Genomic DNA, 13,595 nt, shown 5'->3' with positions numbered 1-13,595 from the left:
TACTCAAGTGCCAGACTGCCCGTGCCACACCGAAATTTTTGTGCTCGACAACGATATTGCCGGTGGCGTGTGATAATGCATTTGTGAGGCTTGTGCATTGGGTCGCCGTCGGCGAAATAATCGGCGTGGGAATTCACTGACAGGCCACGCCATGGACGGCGAAATCGCCAGCAAATGATGTCTACCTTGCTTGTGGGAGTATAAGTTTAGAAGTGAGCCTACCTTGCTTGGTCAACGAAAAGTTGATGTGCAATCTCACCACTCGTTTTGATACCATCCGAGAAACACATGACAAGGCTAACACTAGCAAGTTACTTGCTAATGAAGAGTTTCATGCATGGAACCAGCTCACCGAAAAATTCAGTGTGATGAGAAAAACCTTATACTTCAACACCTCACCCCTTCATGTGTGGCTCCCTCGGGTCTAAACATGGACTGAAAGTGCGTCGCAATTTTAATTGCCCCAGACAGGTCTTGAGCTTAAACCTCTTGGCTCTTATACCATGAAGAAAGTTTCATACATGAACCGGTTCATTCAAAAGTTCAAACTGGTACTACTACAGAAACGGTTATCAGTAACGGTTGAAAAACAGCATTGGTAACGGGTAGGGCCGTTACTGATGTACCAATCATCAGTGGCGGACAGCCCGACCGTTAGTGATGATACCCATCATCAGCGACGGTCACGTTTCCGCGTCCGTCACTGACGATAGTATCATCAGTAACGGTCGCTTTGTCCCATAAGTGTCGGGCTACTGACCGACTGATACATTTTCAGTAATTAAAAAAATAATTAAAACCATAGAAAATACGCAGCATTTATAGACAGAAAATACACAGCACATATTTCGAATACACAGAAAATACACAGCACAACACATATATTTCGAATTAAAACCATAGCCACATCATTTAAAGCATACAAATGTATATAAAGCCGCATCATTTAAAGCACATAAAGCATACAAATGTATCTCACTTCACGACATTGATTACAAAGTGTCAAAATTTCATAGCAAAATCAAGTTTGAAGTTATTGTTGTGTGTGAACCCTAGTAACCACTTGTTCCACGCGTTCGTAGAAGTCCCCACTAGGCTTGATGACCAATTTGTTGATGAGATGGCTGAACTCCCTTTGAATATTATACACGATCCATTTAGGTCGGTGTGCCATTATCATTCGGGGCCGCCAGTACTCTTCCACAGCTGCGATTGACCCCTTCCACTCAGCTTTGAACATGCTGGCATTCTCCATAAGGATGTGACAGCAGTAGTACCCACAGTACACAGTGTTGGGCGGCTGTTGATGGCAAGGGAACCTGTGGTTGTGGTGAGGTCCGTCTTTATAACCTTACCAGCTAGTTTTCCCTTGCTCGCAACTTTCCAGGCAGTGTTAATGAGTGATTTGATGGATTTCCAGTAGCGACCTCGAACACTCTTCTTGGGAAGTAGTGAATCGAAATAGTATACTGCGGACCAAGTCAAACAAATGAGTAGTGTCACCCAATGGTCTCTGTTTTCAAAAGAAACAAACTTTAGTAACTAAGGGTGTATAAGAAAGACTGAATTAGAAAAAAACAAACGGTTCCGTATATAAAATTCAACTTACTCCAAATTAAGGAAGAAGAGGATAAAGTCATGGTCAGCGTATTTCTCCAGACATGCCACCAAGTATTTAGACGCCAGGGTTCTTGTGTGATCCTTTTCTGGCTCTAGACCGATGTCACCGTAGTTGAACACCGCAGGGTCTAAAATGGCTACTTTTTTGACCTCCATTCGCCGCATTTCTCTTATTTGGTAGGCAGATCACAGCCTTAAGAGGTTGATATCAAGCTTTTGGCGGTTGAAGATGTGGACCAGTTCGTTGAACTCCACACCAAACGTTATAGGACGTTCTTGAATGCCCCCAGTTTCTTGGTCAAAGAAGCCATAGTCTCGTGGGATTTGAACATTGATTTGTTGGGCATGCCGTTGAGAACCAGCTGATGCTTGCATGTAGAACTGATGAAGCTCTTGCATCTCTCTCGACACGGCATGCAGGGAAGCTTCGGTGAGCATCGGTCTTCCAGGATAGTAAATAAGCACCCGGTCAAACTCTCTAGCCACGAAATAGGATCCGTCTTCGAATCTCTGGCCTTGACGGGGGTTCTTCATGAGAATGTCAGGCCTATTGTCTTCCCACACTCCAGTTATGTCAGGCATATAGTGCATCTCATCTTGGTTGACATTCGAGGAGTCCTTGTTGGTCTTGCCGCAGCGCTCTCTCTTTTTATGCCTCCTCTTATTGTCCCAATCCTTTTGCTCCTCTGCGTTGTACTTGTCATCGATCTTGCAGCCACCCATGGACTCAGCGGCACCCAAGAGAGAGATGGTAGGAGGGACGCTTCCAGCCTGTGCCGACCCTGTGGTCTGGCTATGTTTAAGCTGTGGAGGCCACGACATTGCCCGCTCTTCATCTCCGCTGGCATCGACAGGAGGCAGTATCCTAGGGGAAAGGCCGAGCGGCGATTGAGAAATACCTTTGTGGGTGGAGGGAGATGGAGTCAAAGAGGGCCGGCGTTGGTTGTAGAGAGATACCAAGCTCCTAGGCCACATTATGCGGTAGTTTGGACAACCGCCTAGGGTATCCACGCCTTCCTCCGGAGGTAGCGGGATAGCATAATCACGATGCTCCTCGACGACGGAGTCCACCATCACATTCACTTGTGTGTCGTTCATAAGAATGCTGTGCACCAGTAGCGGTGATTGTCTGGGCATCAGGCGGCCAATGGCGCCTACAGGCTTCCTAGGCTTGTCTACGTGAATACGACACTTCACCGGTGCCTGCGCGTAACAAAAAGAAAGCATATGTGTGTAAGATCTTTATTCATGAAGGTAAGGAGTGAAAAAGAGTTTGAAAAGTATGCTTACATGGATGTTGTCGCTCGGACCCGGATTGTTATCCCGGATGCCCTCGCTTGGGTCCGGTTGGCTAGCGGGGGGGCTGTCCATGCTAGGAGCCAGGCTGTAACCTGGGGTGTAGGTGTCATCTTCTTCCATACGTGTGTCAGAGGCGGCGCTGCTCTTCAGCGGGGTGCTCTTTCGTGGGGGAAGAGGAGGAAGAGAAGGAAGGAGGTTCCTCAGACCGTCCACTCCTCCCCCGAGTATGGCGTCAAGGGCGGGGTGGTCTTTAACCAATGCCGACACCAAATAATGGACAACTTGCACTGCATATTCTCTTGACACCTCTTGACACACCATAGATGCCTGCTCTCGCGCCTCCGCCTTAGCTTGTTCTATTATTTCAGCAGAAGCGGGGAGCTTTTTCTGGACCCTGCTTCGCTTCGGAGCAGGCAGGAAAGAATCATCTCAGCAAGCCCCTTCGCCTTCCCCTAGTGCACGGCCCGTGTGCTCAGCCTTTTGCAAGCCGGCGGTCACAGCTGACTCCCACCTCTTGCTCTGCACGGAATCGACGCAACATTCTAACCTCTTGCTCTCCTCCCATTTGTGGGCATTTTCCTGTTATCATATATATAAGACAGGACCAACGTGAGTATATATGGATCATCAGTGTCATAATTAACGCTGAAAACAAATTAATGCACATGAACCCTTACCGCAAATTTTTTAACAGGCGTCTGCATTGGCTCAATGCCCGCCCACTCCTCTGGTGTCATGTGCTGACGTGCATATTCTCTAGCACCTTTATCCTCCAGAATGTTATGCACCGGAGGCACCCTGCCTGCCGCCTCGAGAATTCGGTCCTGCTTGCGCCAGACCTTCGTCTTCCCCTCTTTTCCTGCACTCCCTAGCCTGTGGTTCAACGACTTCTTCGCGCGCAACGCCCTCATACATTCACTCTTCGCAATGAAGTCAGGGTCAGACCATTCCTTCTTGAATTTTTCCCATTCAGCCTCATCAGTTATCGACGGCCATTTCTTCTTGACGATGGCATAGGTTTTGTCCATCCACTTTCTAGCGGTGGTTTTCCAAGTAGCAAGACCATTCCGCAATGCTATGTTGATGGACGCTCGGAATCGCTCGCGCCACTCGTCACTGACTTGGAACCTCGTTTTGACGTCCACCATGCACGTGTTTCTAACGACTTCAGATATGCCATTGCACTCGTCGGTGATCTTGCAAAATTTACGTGCAATGGCTCCACAGGTGGTTGCGAAGGCCTTCTGTGCTCTCTCAGGCGACTCCGGGCGGCCTCTGTCAGAATGTCGGGTGACCACGTAGCAAAACTCCTTCAAGTTGTGACTCCCCCTCGGCGTGTTCTTCCTTGGCTTCTTAGCCGTAGAAGCAGTTGGCTGCGGGTTACTCTCTTCCACTCATCGCTCATTGTCTTGCTCTTCTGAACGAGAGCTATGATCGCCGCCAGAGCTGGCAATTTGCTCTTCCGATGAAGACTCTTCATCGATACGATACACCTCCTCAGGAGCTATGTCTTCAAGAACTGATTTCTGGCTACTCTTGCCCATTTGGTACCTATGCCATCAAAACCATCAAATATATATCGGCCGAAAATTTCGGCATGACCTATGCTAAAAAACTAGCAAATTTTGTCTATTAGGAGCTCGAAACCTGCATAAAAAAACGCACCTGCATATGTTCCCCCTCGGCACGATGGCCGGCCCCTTCTCCAATGACCCGACACGATGGTCGGGCCCACAATTCATTACTCAATTCTCCAAAATAGCATATAAAACCGCATGTATAGCATTTAAAACACCTAAAATGGCATATAAAACAGCATGTATATAGCATATAAAACATCATGTATATAGCATATAAAAAACCTAAAATCATATATCATGTATAGCATATAAACAGCAGCATGTATAAAATTGTACTAACCAACACCTATACATCAGCAAGATCCTAAATTAACAGCAAGAAATACAATGCTACTACAAACTACAACTACAAACCTCCACTACTACTACAAACTACAATGCAAGATCCTAAATTAACAGCAAACTACAATGCAAGATCCTAAATTAACAGCAAGAAATACAATGCTACTACAAACTACAACTACAAACCTCCACTACTACTACAAACTACCTATACAGCAGCAAGATCCAAAATTAACAGCAAGATCCCAACCTCCACTACTACTACAAACTACAATGCTAACTCTAAATTAACAGCAAGAAATTCTAAATCCTAACCCTAAATTAACAGCAAGAAATCCTAACCCTAAATTAACAGCAAGAAATCCTAACCCTAACCCTAAATCAACCCTAAATCAGAGGAGAGGGAGGGAGGCAGAGGAGAAGGAGGCAGAGGCGCGCACCTGTGGTTGAGGAGGAGGGCGCAGGCTCGGGCCTCGGGGAGGAGGGAGATGGCGGCGCAGGCTCGGGGACGAGGATGCGGGGTCGGGGAGGAGGGAGAGGGCGGCGTCGGGCTCGGTCCTCGGGCAGGAGGGTGACGGCGTCGTCGGGCTCGGGGACGAGGGCGCGGGGTCGACGCGGGGTGGCGGCGCTCGGGGCGAGGACGAGGAGGCACGGCGGCGAGGACGAGGACGAGGTTGGCAGCGGGCTCGGGGCAGCGCGGGGTCGACGGCGGCGGCGGCACGAAAATCCGGCAGCGCTTCGCTAGGGTTAGGGATGCGCCCACTGCTGGTCTCTCGGGTTAGGGGAGGACGCGCAGGCGAGAATTAGACTAAGTGTTTCTAAGTGTTCTCTTATATACCCTATACTCATTAGTAACGGGCAGGTAAGGGACCCGACTGTTACTGATGTTCCTTCAATCATCAGTAATGGGCGCAGAATAAAACGACCGCCACTGATGTGCTCATGTGAGCAATGCCCAACAGCACATCAGTAACGGTCTCCTTGTTACCCGACCGTGACTGATGTGTGCCTATACTCATCAGTAATGGGCAAGTAACCAGGCGACCGTTACTGATATGTTCCCATACTTAAGATAGATGAAACAAAAAAGTTGAAGTTTGATGAATAAATTCATGCATTTTCTCTAGTTTTTTTGCTAAATTTGGATTGATTTTTTGGGAGTGACAAAGCCATGTACTAACATGCATACACAAAAGTACATCGATCACACATAATTTCACTTAGTACAAAGTTTGCATTCAAATTCAGTACAAGTACATTACAATGTGACTACTAGGCCTTCTCCTTCCTTTGATAAGTCATAACTTGACTCCTCGCAGTAGTGCTTCTGAGGTAGGGTTTTGTGGTATTTTATCGCTCTCATTCCCATCACGCTGTCTTTTCCTTCTCCTTTTCCTCGTTTATATCGTGCGTTCCGCTTCTTCGTCATCTGCAGCGGTCGTCGGATCATGGAAACCTTCGTAGTCTTCTTGTGAAGTAACTCCGTCCACTCCAACAATGCTTCTTTTCCCTCTTCTTATTACGACGCGGCCTTTATTTGCCAGGTCGTCTGTGTTGAATACCTGCTTGCATTGTTTAGCAAAGACCCATGGTTCCTCTCTTGTCAAGATTTTTCTCACGTCAACTTGTTCACGAGGGATCTCAGGAGGTAGCACCATCGTCGTGAACCTGTGACTTTCTTCTTTGTCACCTTTGGTCCATATTACACGAAACATCGAGATCTTTGTGATCGAGTACTCCAATTCCCAGATCTCCTCGATAACGCCGAAGAATGCTTTGGTTTTGCTGTTGTCGTTGATCGCGGTGTCAGAAGTCATGACTACACCACTATTTTGATACGTGCTTTTACGGTCCTGAGACGCGGTGTAGAAGTTATGGCCGTTGATCGCATACGATTGCCAAGTAGAGACGTGGTAAGCAATCGACAGTTTGCATATCCTCATAAGGCCGGTAGCAATCGACAGTTTGCAACACAACCAAATGTGCTCTTTCAAAGTCAGCTTCCCTTCCTCTTCCATAGACATTAAGGAATGTATGTCCAATGCCACCTTCGCCATCGAGCTTGCCCTTGTGCCGTGATTCAGGAACACCTGTTGATTTCTGATCGGCCAACCAATCCATGCAGAACTCGATGCACTCTTCTGCCCTAAAGCCTTCCACGATGGTACATTTCGGACGCGATCTGTTACGAACGTAGCGCTTCAGAACCCTGTTGTATCATTCAGGGCCATACATGTTATGCAGGAACGAGGGCCCTAGGGACAAGATCTCATCGCATATGTGAATCATTAGATGGACCATGATATCGAAGAATGATGGAGGGAAGAACATCTCGAGTTCGCACAGAATCTGTATCATACTATCCTGCAGTATCTGGCATCGTCTAACGGTGATTGACTTCTGCGAGATGCTGTCAAAGAAGTCAGAAAGCTTCATGATTGTCTCCCTGATGTGCGGCTCCATGATACCTCTAATTGCGACTGGAAGTAACCGAGTGAGTATGACATGGCAGTCGTGAAACTTCATGCCAGATAGCTTGTGACTCTTCATGTCAACTAGATGCTTGATGCTCGACGAGTAGTTCGATGGAACTTTAATGCCCTGCTGTCGCACCAGTGGCACCCGGGGTACCACCGTTGCATCGCTGGGTTCCCAAGAGGGTCTCGCCCCGGGCGGCAACGAACAGGCTGCCCGGCAAGCCACCAGCCCGGAAGGGCTAGCGGGGCTTCGGGGAATATTCCTGCCTGGGCACCTCCCGGGAAGTCACTTGCCGGAAGGAGAGGATCCCGGGCGCAGGCTCCTGCCGTAAGGGCGGGGCTGAGCGAGCAGAGCAGCGGCGCCACGTGGGCGTGCGCCAGACGCCCCAATATGCAGACTTGCCAGAGCAAGGAGCGAAGCACACGACGCATTAAATGAGCCGACAGGAGGGGAGTTACTCGTTAGGCAGGCAAACAGTGGCTGTCCAATCCTACTTGTTAGGCTCTAGACCCCTAGCAGCGGAGTTGGCATTCATGCATGCATACCAGCGCAACGAGGAGGAGTTGCCCTAGCTCCTTGCTCGCCACTTGTAAACCATGCACCATGGCCCCTGTAATAGGAGGACCCCCGCCCACGGTCAAAGGTTTCAGTTCGGGTTCCAGTTCAGTTCGGGTTCCGGTTCAGTTGGGGTTCCCGTTCAGTTCGGGTTCCGGTTCAGTTCGGGTTCCAGTTCAGTTCGGGTTCCAGTTGAGTTCGGGTTCCAGTTCAGTCTAGGGTTGATTTCAGTGGTAGCCCAAAGTAGAAAAAATCACTTAGCCAAAAAGAGATCGCCCCGGGGCTTTCCCCGGCAACCCTGTAAACAGCGGATTGCTCGGTAATATAAGCTCAGACAAGCAGGACGTAGGGTTTTACACCGCAAGGTGGCCCGAACCTGGGTAAAAAGCGTGTGCGTGTGCCCGTGATTAGTGTCTAGGGTGCGTTTTTGCACTTTGCATTGGTCCCGCCGGGGATCGCCGGAGCGATCCCCGTAGCCCACTGCCGAACCTAAAAAGGGGGTGCCGGCGCACCCTCGGTGTCGGAGCCCCATGCGATGACATCTGGCGCGCCAAGTAGGGGGCGCGAGAGGAGAGCTCGCCGGTGATTGCCGGCAGCAGTGTCTACATCGACGTTGGCCTCGTCTTCTTCGCTGACAGAGCGGGCCACCATTCCCCCCAAGCGGGCTGGTGACCCTCGGATTGACCCGCGTGAGGCCCCAGCGGCACACGCGCGGTCGCATGATGCGTAACACACGTCGCGGGTTCAAGAGAACCCTGAACCCTCGCGAGTGCAGCAGTCGCAACTGCCTCCTCCACCTCCTCGGCCGTTGGCAGATAACCGGCTGAGGGGGCTGGCGGCCCCTAGCGCCGGGGCCAACCGTGCGAGCGGGCATGGTGCCGCCCCCCCCCCCCCCCCGGCCAGTGAGTCGAGTCGCGGGCCGAGGACGCGCAGTGCCAGCTGCGCCACGAGCATACCGCGTTGCGAGCGACGCCCGGGGGGTCACACCCCGCGCACCCGGTGGTAGAGCGGAGAGCAGCCGTTCGTGAAACAGGCTGCCTCCCGCACGAACCCCGGCGGAAGCCATCATCGCCGCACGGGTCATGGTGCGGTACGAACCGCAACAGGGCACACTGGTGCACGAGACGTGGGGCGAGGAGTGGGACGCGCTCCTCGCGCTTGCCGCTCAGCAGTCGCAGGGCGAGGGCGTCCCGGCAGGCTCTGGCCGCGGGCAGAACCCGGAGCGCGGAGACGCGCCCCGCGTCTCACGAGAAGGGGAGAACCCTCCCCCGCAGGGAGGCCAGGGAGACGGGGACCCGGAGGGGTCCTCGGACTCGTCACGCACTGTCACGCGGGGTGACGCGCGTGGCATCTTGAATGCCCGCCTACAAGAAGATCTACGCCAGTGCCTAGAGCGCCGGCGTCGGCGCTTACCCCGCGCCGACGCCCGCAGGAGAAGGAGGATGCTCCTATGGGCCTCGAGGACGGCCACACCGCATTTACACGCGAGCTGCGGCGGGTGACGTGGCCCCACAAGTTCCGAGCGCCAGCGCTCGGCACGTACGACAGGACCGTGAATCCCAAGGATATCCTCCTGACCTACACGTTGGGGATGTATGCCATCGGCGCCGACGACAAGGTCAGAGCCAACTGATTCCCGATGGTCCTAAAAGGATCAGCGAGAACCTGGCTGCTCAACCTGCCCGCCGGGTCCATTGCCACTTGGACGGACCTGCGCGAGCAGTTTGTGACCGCGTTCCAGGGCGGTTACAAGCGCCCGGGAACCATGGTGGAGCTACACACTGTCGTGCAGAAGCCGGGGGAGACGTTGTGGAGCTTCGTCAACCGCTTCTCCAACCTCTCCTACTCCATCCCGGAGGCGGAGGCTGCCGCCATCGTCAACACCTTCGCCATCAATGTCCGCGACCCCAAGATGCTCGAGAAGCTGACCACGCATCGGGTCCGGACGACACAGGATATGTACGCCCTGGCGCACAACTGTGCCATGGCTGAGGAAGGGCGCCTAGCGCCCGAACTAGCAGCCAAGGCTGCCGCGAGCCCTGGGGAGGGTTCGTAGAAGAAGGGTTCCCGCAAGGGCAGCGGGAAGCGGGTTCTCGCTGCGGAGTCGGGGCTGTTGCCGTGAGGCCTGCAAAGAAGGCCTCGCCGGGTGGCGGGTCTGGCAGCAAGCAGGGCGACGCGCCCCACTGCCCCATCCATGCCAACATGACGGTGACCAAGGTTCTGGTGGACAACGGAGCAGGGCTGAACCTCTTCTCCGCCAGGTTGGTGGAGAAGCCCACCGAGCCATTTCGAGGAGTAAACCCCGGGATCGTGCGCCCCCCGGGGCGCATCACGCTACCGGTGACCTTCGGGTCCCAGGAAGCTTTTCGGACCGAGCACATCGTGTTCGACGTGGCGCACACCCCGTTGCCCTACAACGGGATCCTTGGTCGGCCGGCGCTGATCAAGTTTATGGCGGTGACCCATTGCGTCTACGGCATGATGAAGATGCCTTCAGTGTACGACGTCCTCTATGTCAGGTGCGATCTCAAGGATGCAGCCTGGTGAGTCGGCGAGGTCGTCAGGGCCGCCGCCGCAGCCGACGCCGGTGACGAAGACGTCGCCGGGCGATAGCCCGGCAACGAAGAAGGCCCGCGCTGCCCCGCAAGAGCTTGCCGGGGGAAGCGCAGGCTCGAGCTCGTGCCCCGGCAAGGGCCAGAAGCTCCGGGAGGAGGCCGCCAAGGTGAAGAAGCTGCCCCTCCAAGCCGGCAACAAGGAACGCATTGTCACCGTCGGTGCAAACCTTACTGCCGAATAGGAAAGCGCCCTCATCACTTTCCTCCAGGAGAATGCCGAGGTGTTCGCTTGGGAGCCGTCGGATCTTCCCGGAGTCCCTAGGGAGGTGATTGAGCATCGATTCGCGGTGCACCCAGACGCCCGCCCCGTCAAGCAGAAGATCCGACGGCAAGCACAGGAGCGCAAAGATTTCATCAAGCAAGAAGTGGACAAGCTCAAGGCTGCCGGAGCTATCAGGGAAGTTCTGTACCCAACTTGGTTAGCTAACCCTGTAGTGGTACCCAAGGCGGGAAATAAGCTTTGCATGTGCGTAGATTTTACTGATCTAAACCGTGCATGTCCCAAGGATCCTTTCCCTGTACCTCGTGTCGATCAAATAATTGATTCCACTGCTGGTTGCGATCTGCTGAGCTTTTTGGACGCTTTTTCCGGCTACCATCAAATCAAGATGGCAGTCGAAGATGAGGAGAAAACAGCGTTCATCACCCCGGTTGGCTGCTACTGCTATACTTGCATGCCTTTCGGGTTGAAGAACGCGGGCTCAACATTCCAGCGCGCGTTGCGCGAGTGTTTGGGACCCCAGCTAGGCCGGAACGTGAAGGCCTACATGGACGACATCGTCATCAAATCGAAGCGCGGGGACTCACTGATGGATGACCTGCCGGAGACGTTTGACAATCTCCGCAGGATCAAACTCAAGCTGAACCCAGAGAAGTGCACCTTTGGTGTAGACTCGGGCCAGCTTCTGGGTTTCTTGGTTTCACACAGGGGGATACATGCCAACCCACGCAAGATAGAAGCTATTGAGAAGATGGAGGCTCCCCGCAAGGTGAAGGATGTCCAGCGCCTCAATGGCTACGTTGCCCTGCCATTCTTCAAGGCAATGAAGAAGAAGGGCCCGATTGAGTGGACCCTCGAGGCCGAGGTGGCGTTCCAGGATCTCAAACACTACCTGAAATCGCCACCCATCCTCGTCGCCCCCAAGCCGAGCGAGCCGCTGCTACTGTACCTAGCAGCGACTGACTAGGTGGTCAGGTCGGTGTTGGTTGCCGAGAGGGAGAAAGATGTTCCGGGGGCCGAGGCTGCGGGGCAGGGGGCTGCGCGGCCCCTAGCAACCGCATCGGGCCCGGGGACCACCCCCGAGCCGGCAACTTCAGCACCCCGCAAGCGGCTCGTGCAACACCCAGTGTACTTCGTCAGCACGGTGCTGCGCGACGCCCGAACGAGGTACCCGTAGGTGCAGAAGCTCCTCCTGATGATTCTGCTCGCATCCTGCAAGCTGCGCCACTATTTCCAGGCGCACCGCGTCACGGTGGTGTCGGGGTTCTGCCTTGAGCGAGCCCTCACCAACCGTGATGCCACCGGAAGGGTGGCCAAGTGGAGGATGGAGCTGTCAGAGTTCGATCTGCACTTCACCAACTCCAAGAGCATCAAGAGTGCGGCCCTGGCAGACTTCATCGCCGAGTGGATGTCGACGAGTGTAGAAGAGGAGGAGCCGGAGACCAGCCTGCCAGGCAAGCTGGACGAGGGCCACTGGATCCTCTACTTCGACGGCGCGTTCAGTCTCCAGGGAGCTGGCGCCAGGGTCGTCATCGAGTCTCCGACGGGGGATAAGTTGAGATTCGCCATTCAACTCAATTTCCCGAACTCCACCAACAACACGGCGGAGTACGAGGGTTTGCTCGCTGGGTTGCGGGCGGCAATCGCCCTCGACATCAAGCGCCTGGTTGTTCGCGGGGACTCCCAGTTCGTGATCAACCAGGTTAACAAGGACTACGACTGCCCGCAGAAGGCACCGTACGTGGATGAAGTCCGCAAGCTAGAACGCAAGTTCAAGGGTTTGCGATTCGAGCACGTCAAGCGGAAGGACAACTTCTGGCTGACGAGCTGTCCAAGATGGCAGCAGAGCGCCGGAAGCCTCCGGCGGGGGTGTTCTAGCACAGGGAAGCTGTGCCCTCAGTCGCTCCCAAGCCGGTTGCCGGGGAAGCCCCTCCAGCAACCGAAAGAAGCGCCGCAACAGCAGGGGTCCATGCCGCTGATGTAGCGGCATGCGTTGGCAGGGAGACCTCTCCCTGGGCGGTGGAAATCGCCCGCTACCTAAAGGAGGGTGCCCTCCCGGAAGACGACGTCGCGGCGGAACGAGTGGCCCGGCAGGCCAAGATGTACGCCGTGGTGGACGTGAACCTCTACCATAGGAGTGCAAACGGAGTTATGCTCCTCTGCGTGCCACAAGAAGAAGGGCGTGCATTGTTGGAAGAGATACATCAAGGCACATGTTCCCACCATGTGGCCTCCCGGGCGCTGGCCGGCAAGGCGTTTCAACACGGTTTTTACTGGCCCACGGCTCTGGCTGACGCGGAGAAGCTGGTGAAGACGTGCGAAGCGTGCCAGTTCCACTCAAAGAAGAGCAACCAGCCGGCGCAGGCCCTGCATGTCATCCCGGCCTCGTGGCTGTTCGTGGTCTGGGGGCTGGACATCGACGGCAAGCTGCCGAGGGCAGTCGGCGGCTATGAGTATTTGTTCGTGGCCATCGACAAGTTCCCCAAGTGGGTGGAAGTAGAACCAGTGCGGAAGGTGACCGCCCAGGCGGTCATCAAGTTCTTAAAGAACATTGTTTGCCGGTTTGGTGTGCCTAACGTCATCATCATCGACAACGGCACGTAATTCACGAGCGCAGTGTTCTAGGCCTACTGCGAGGGCATGGGCACCAAGTTGCACTTCGCGTCCGTTGCTCATCCAAGGAGTAAAGGGCAGGCGGAGCGAGCCAACGCGGAAGTGTTGCGGGGGCTCAAGACGAGAACCTTTGACAAGCTCAAAGGCCAAGGGAAACACTGGATCGAAAAAATCCAGCCCGTGCTGTGGTCAATCAGGACCACACCTAGTCGGGTAACGGGCGAAACCCCTTTTGCCCTTGTCTACGGGGCAGAAGCGGTGCTGCCCCTCGAG

This window comes from Brachypodium distachyon, chromosome 1 (assembly GCF_000005505.3).
Source record: "Brachypodium distachyon strain Bd21 chromosome 1, Brachypodium_distachyon_v3.0, whole genome shotgun sequence".
In the NCBI taxonomy this organism is placed as follows: domain Eukaryota; kingdom Viridiplantae; phylum Streptophyta; class Magnoliopsida; order Poales; family Poaceae; genus Brachypodium; species Brachypodium distachyon.
The sequence above is the reverse complement of the archived record's forward strand: the minus strand, read 5'-3'. Positions refer to the sequence as shown.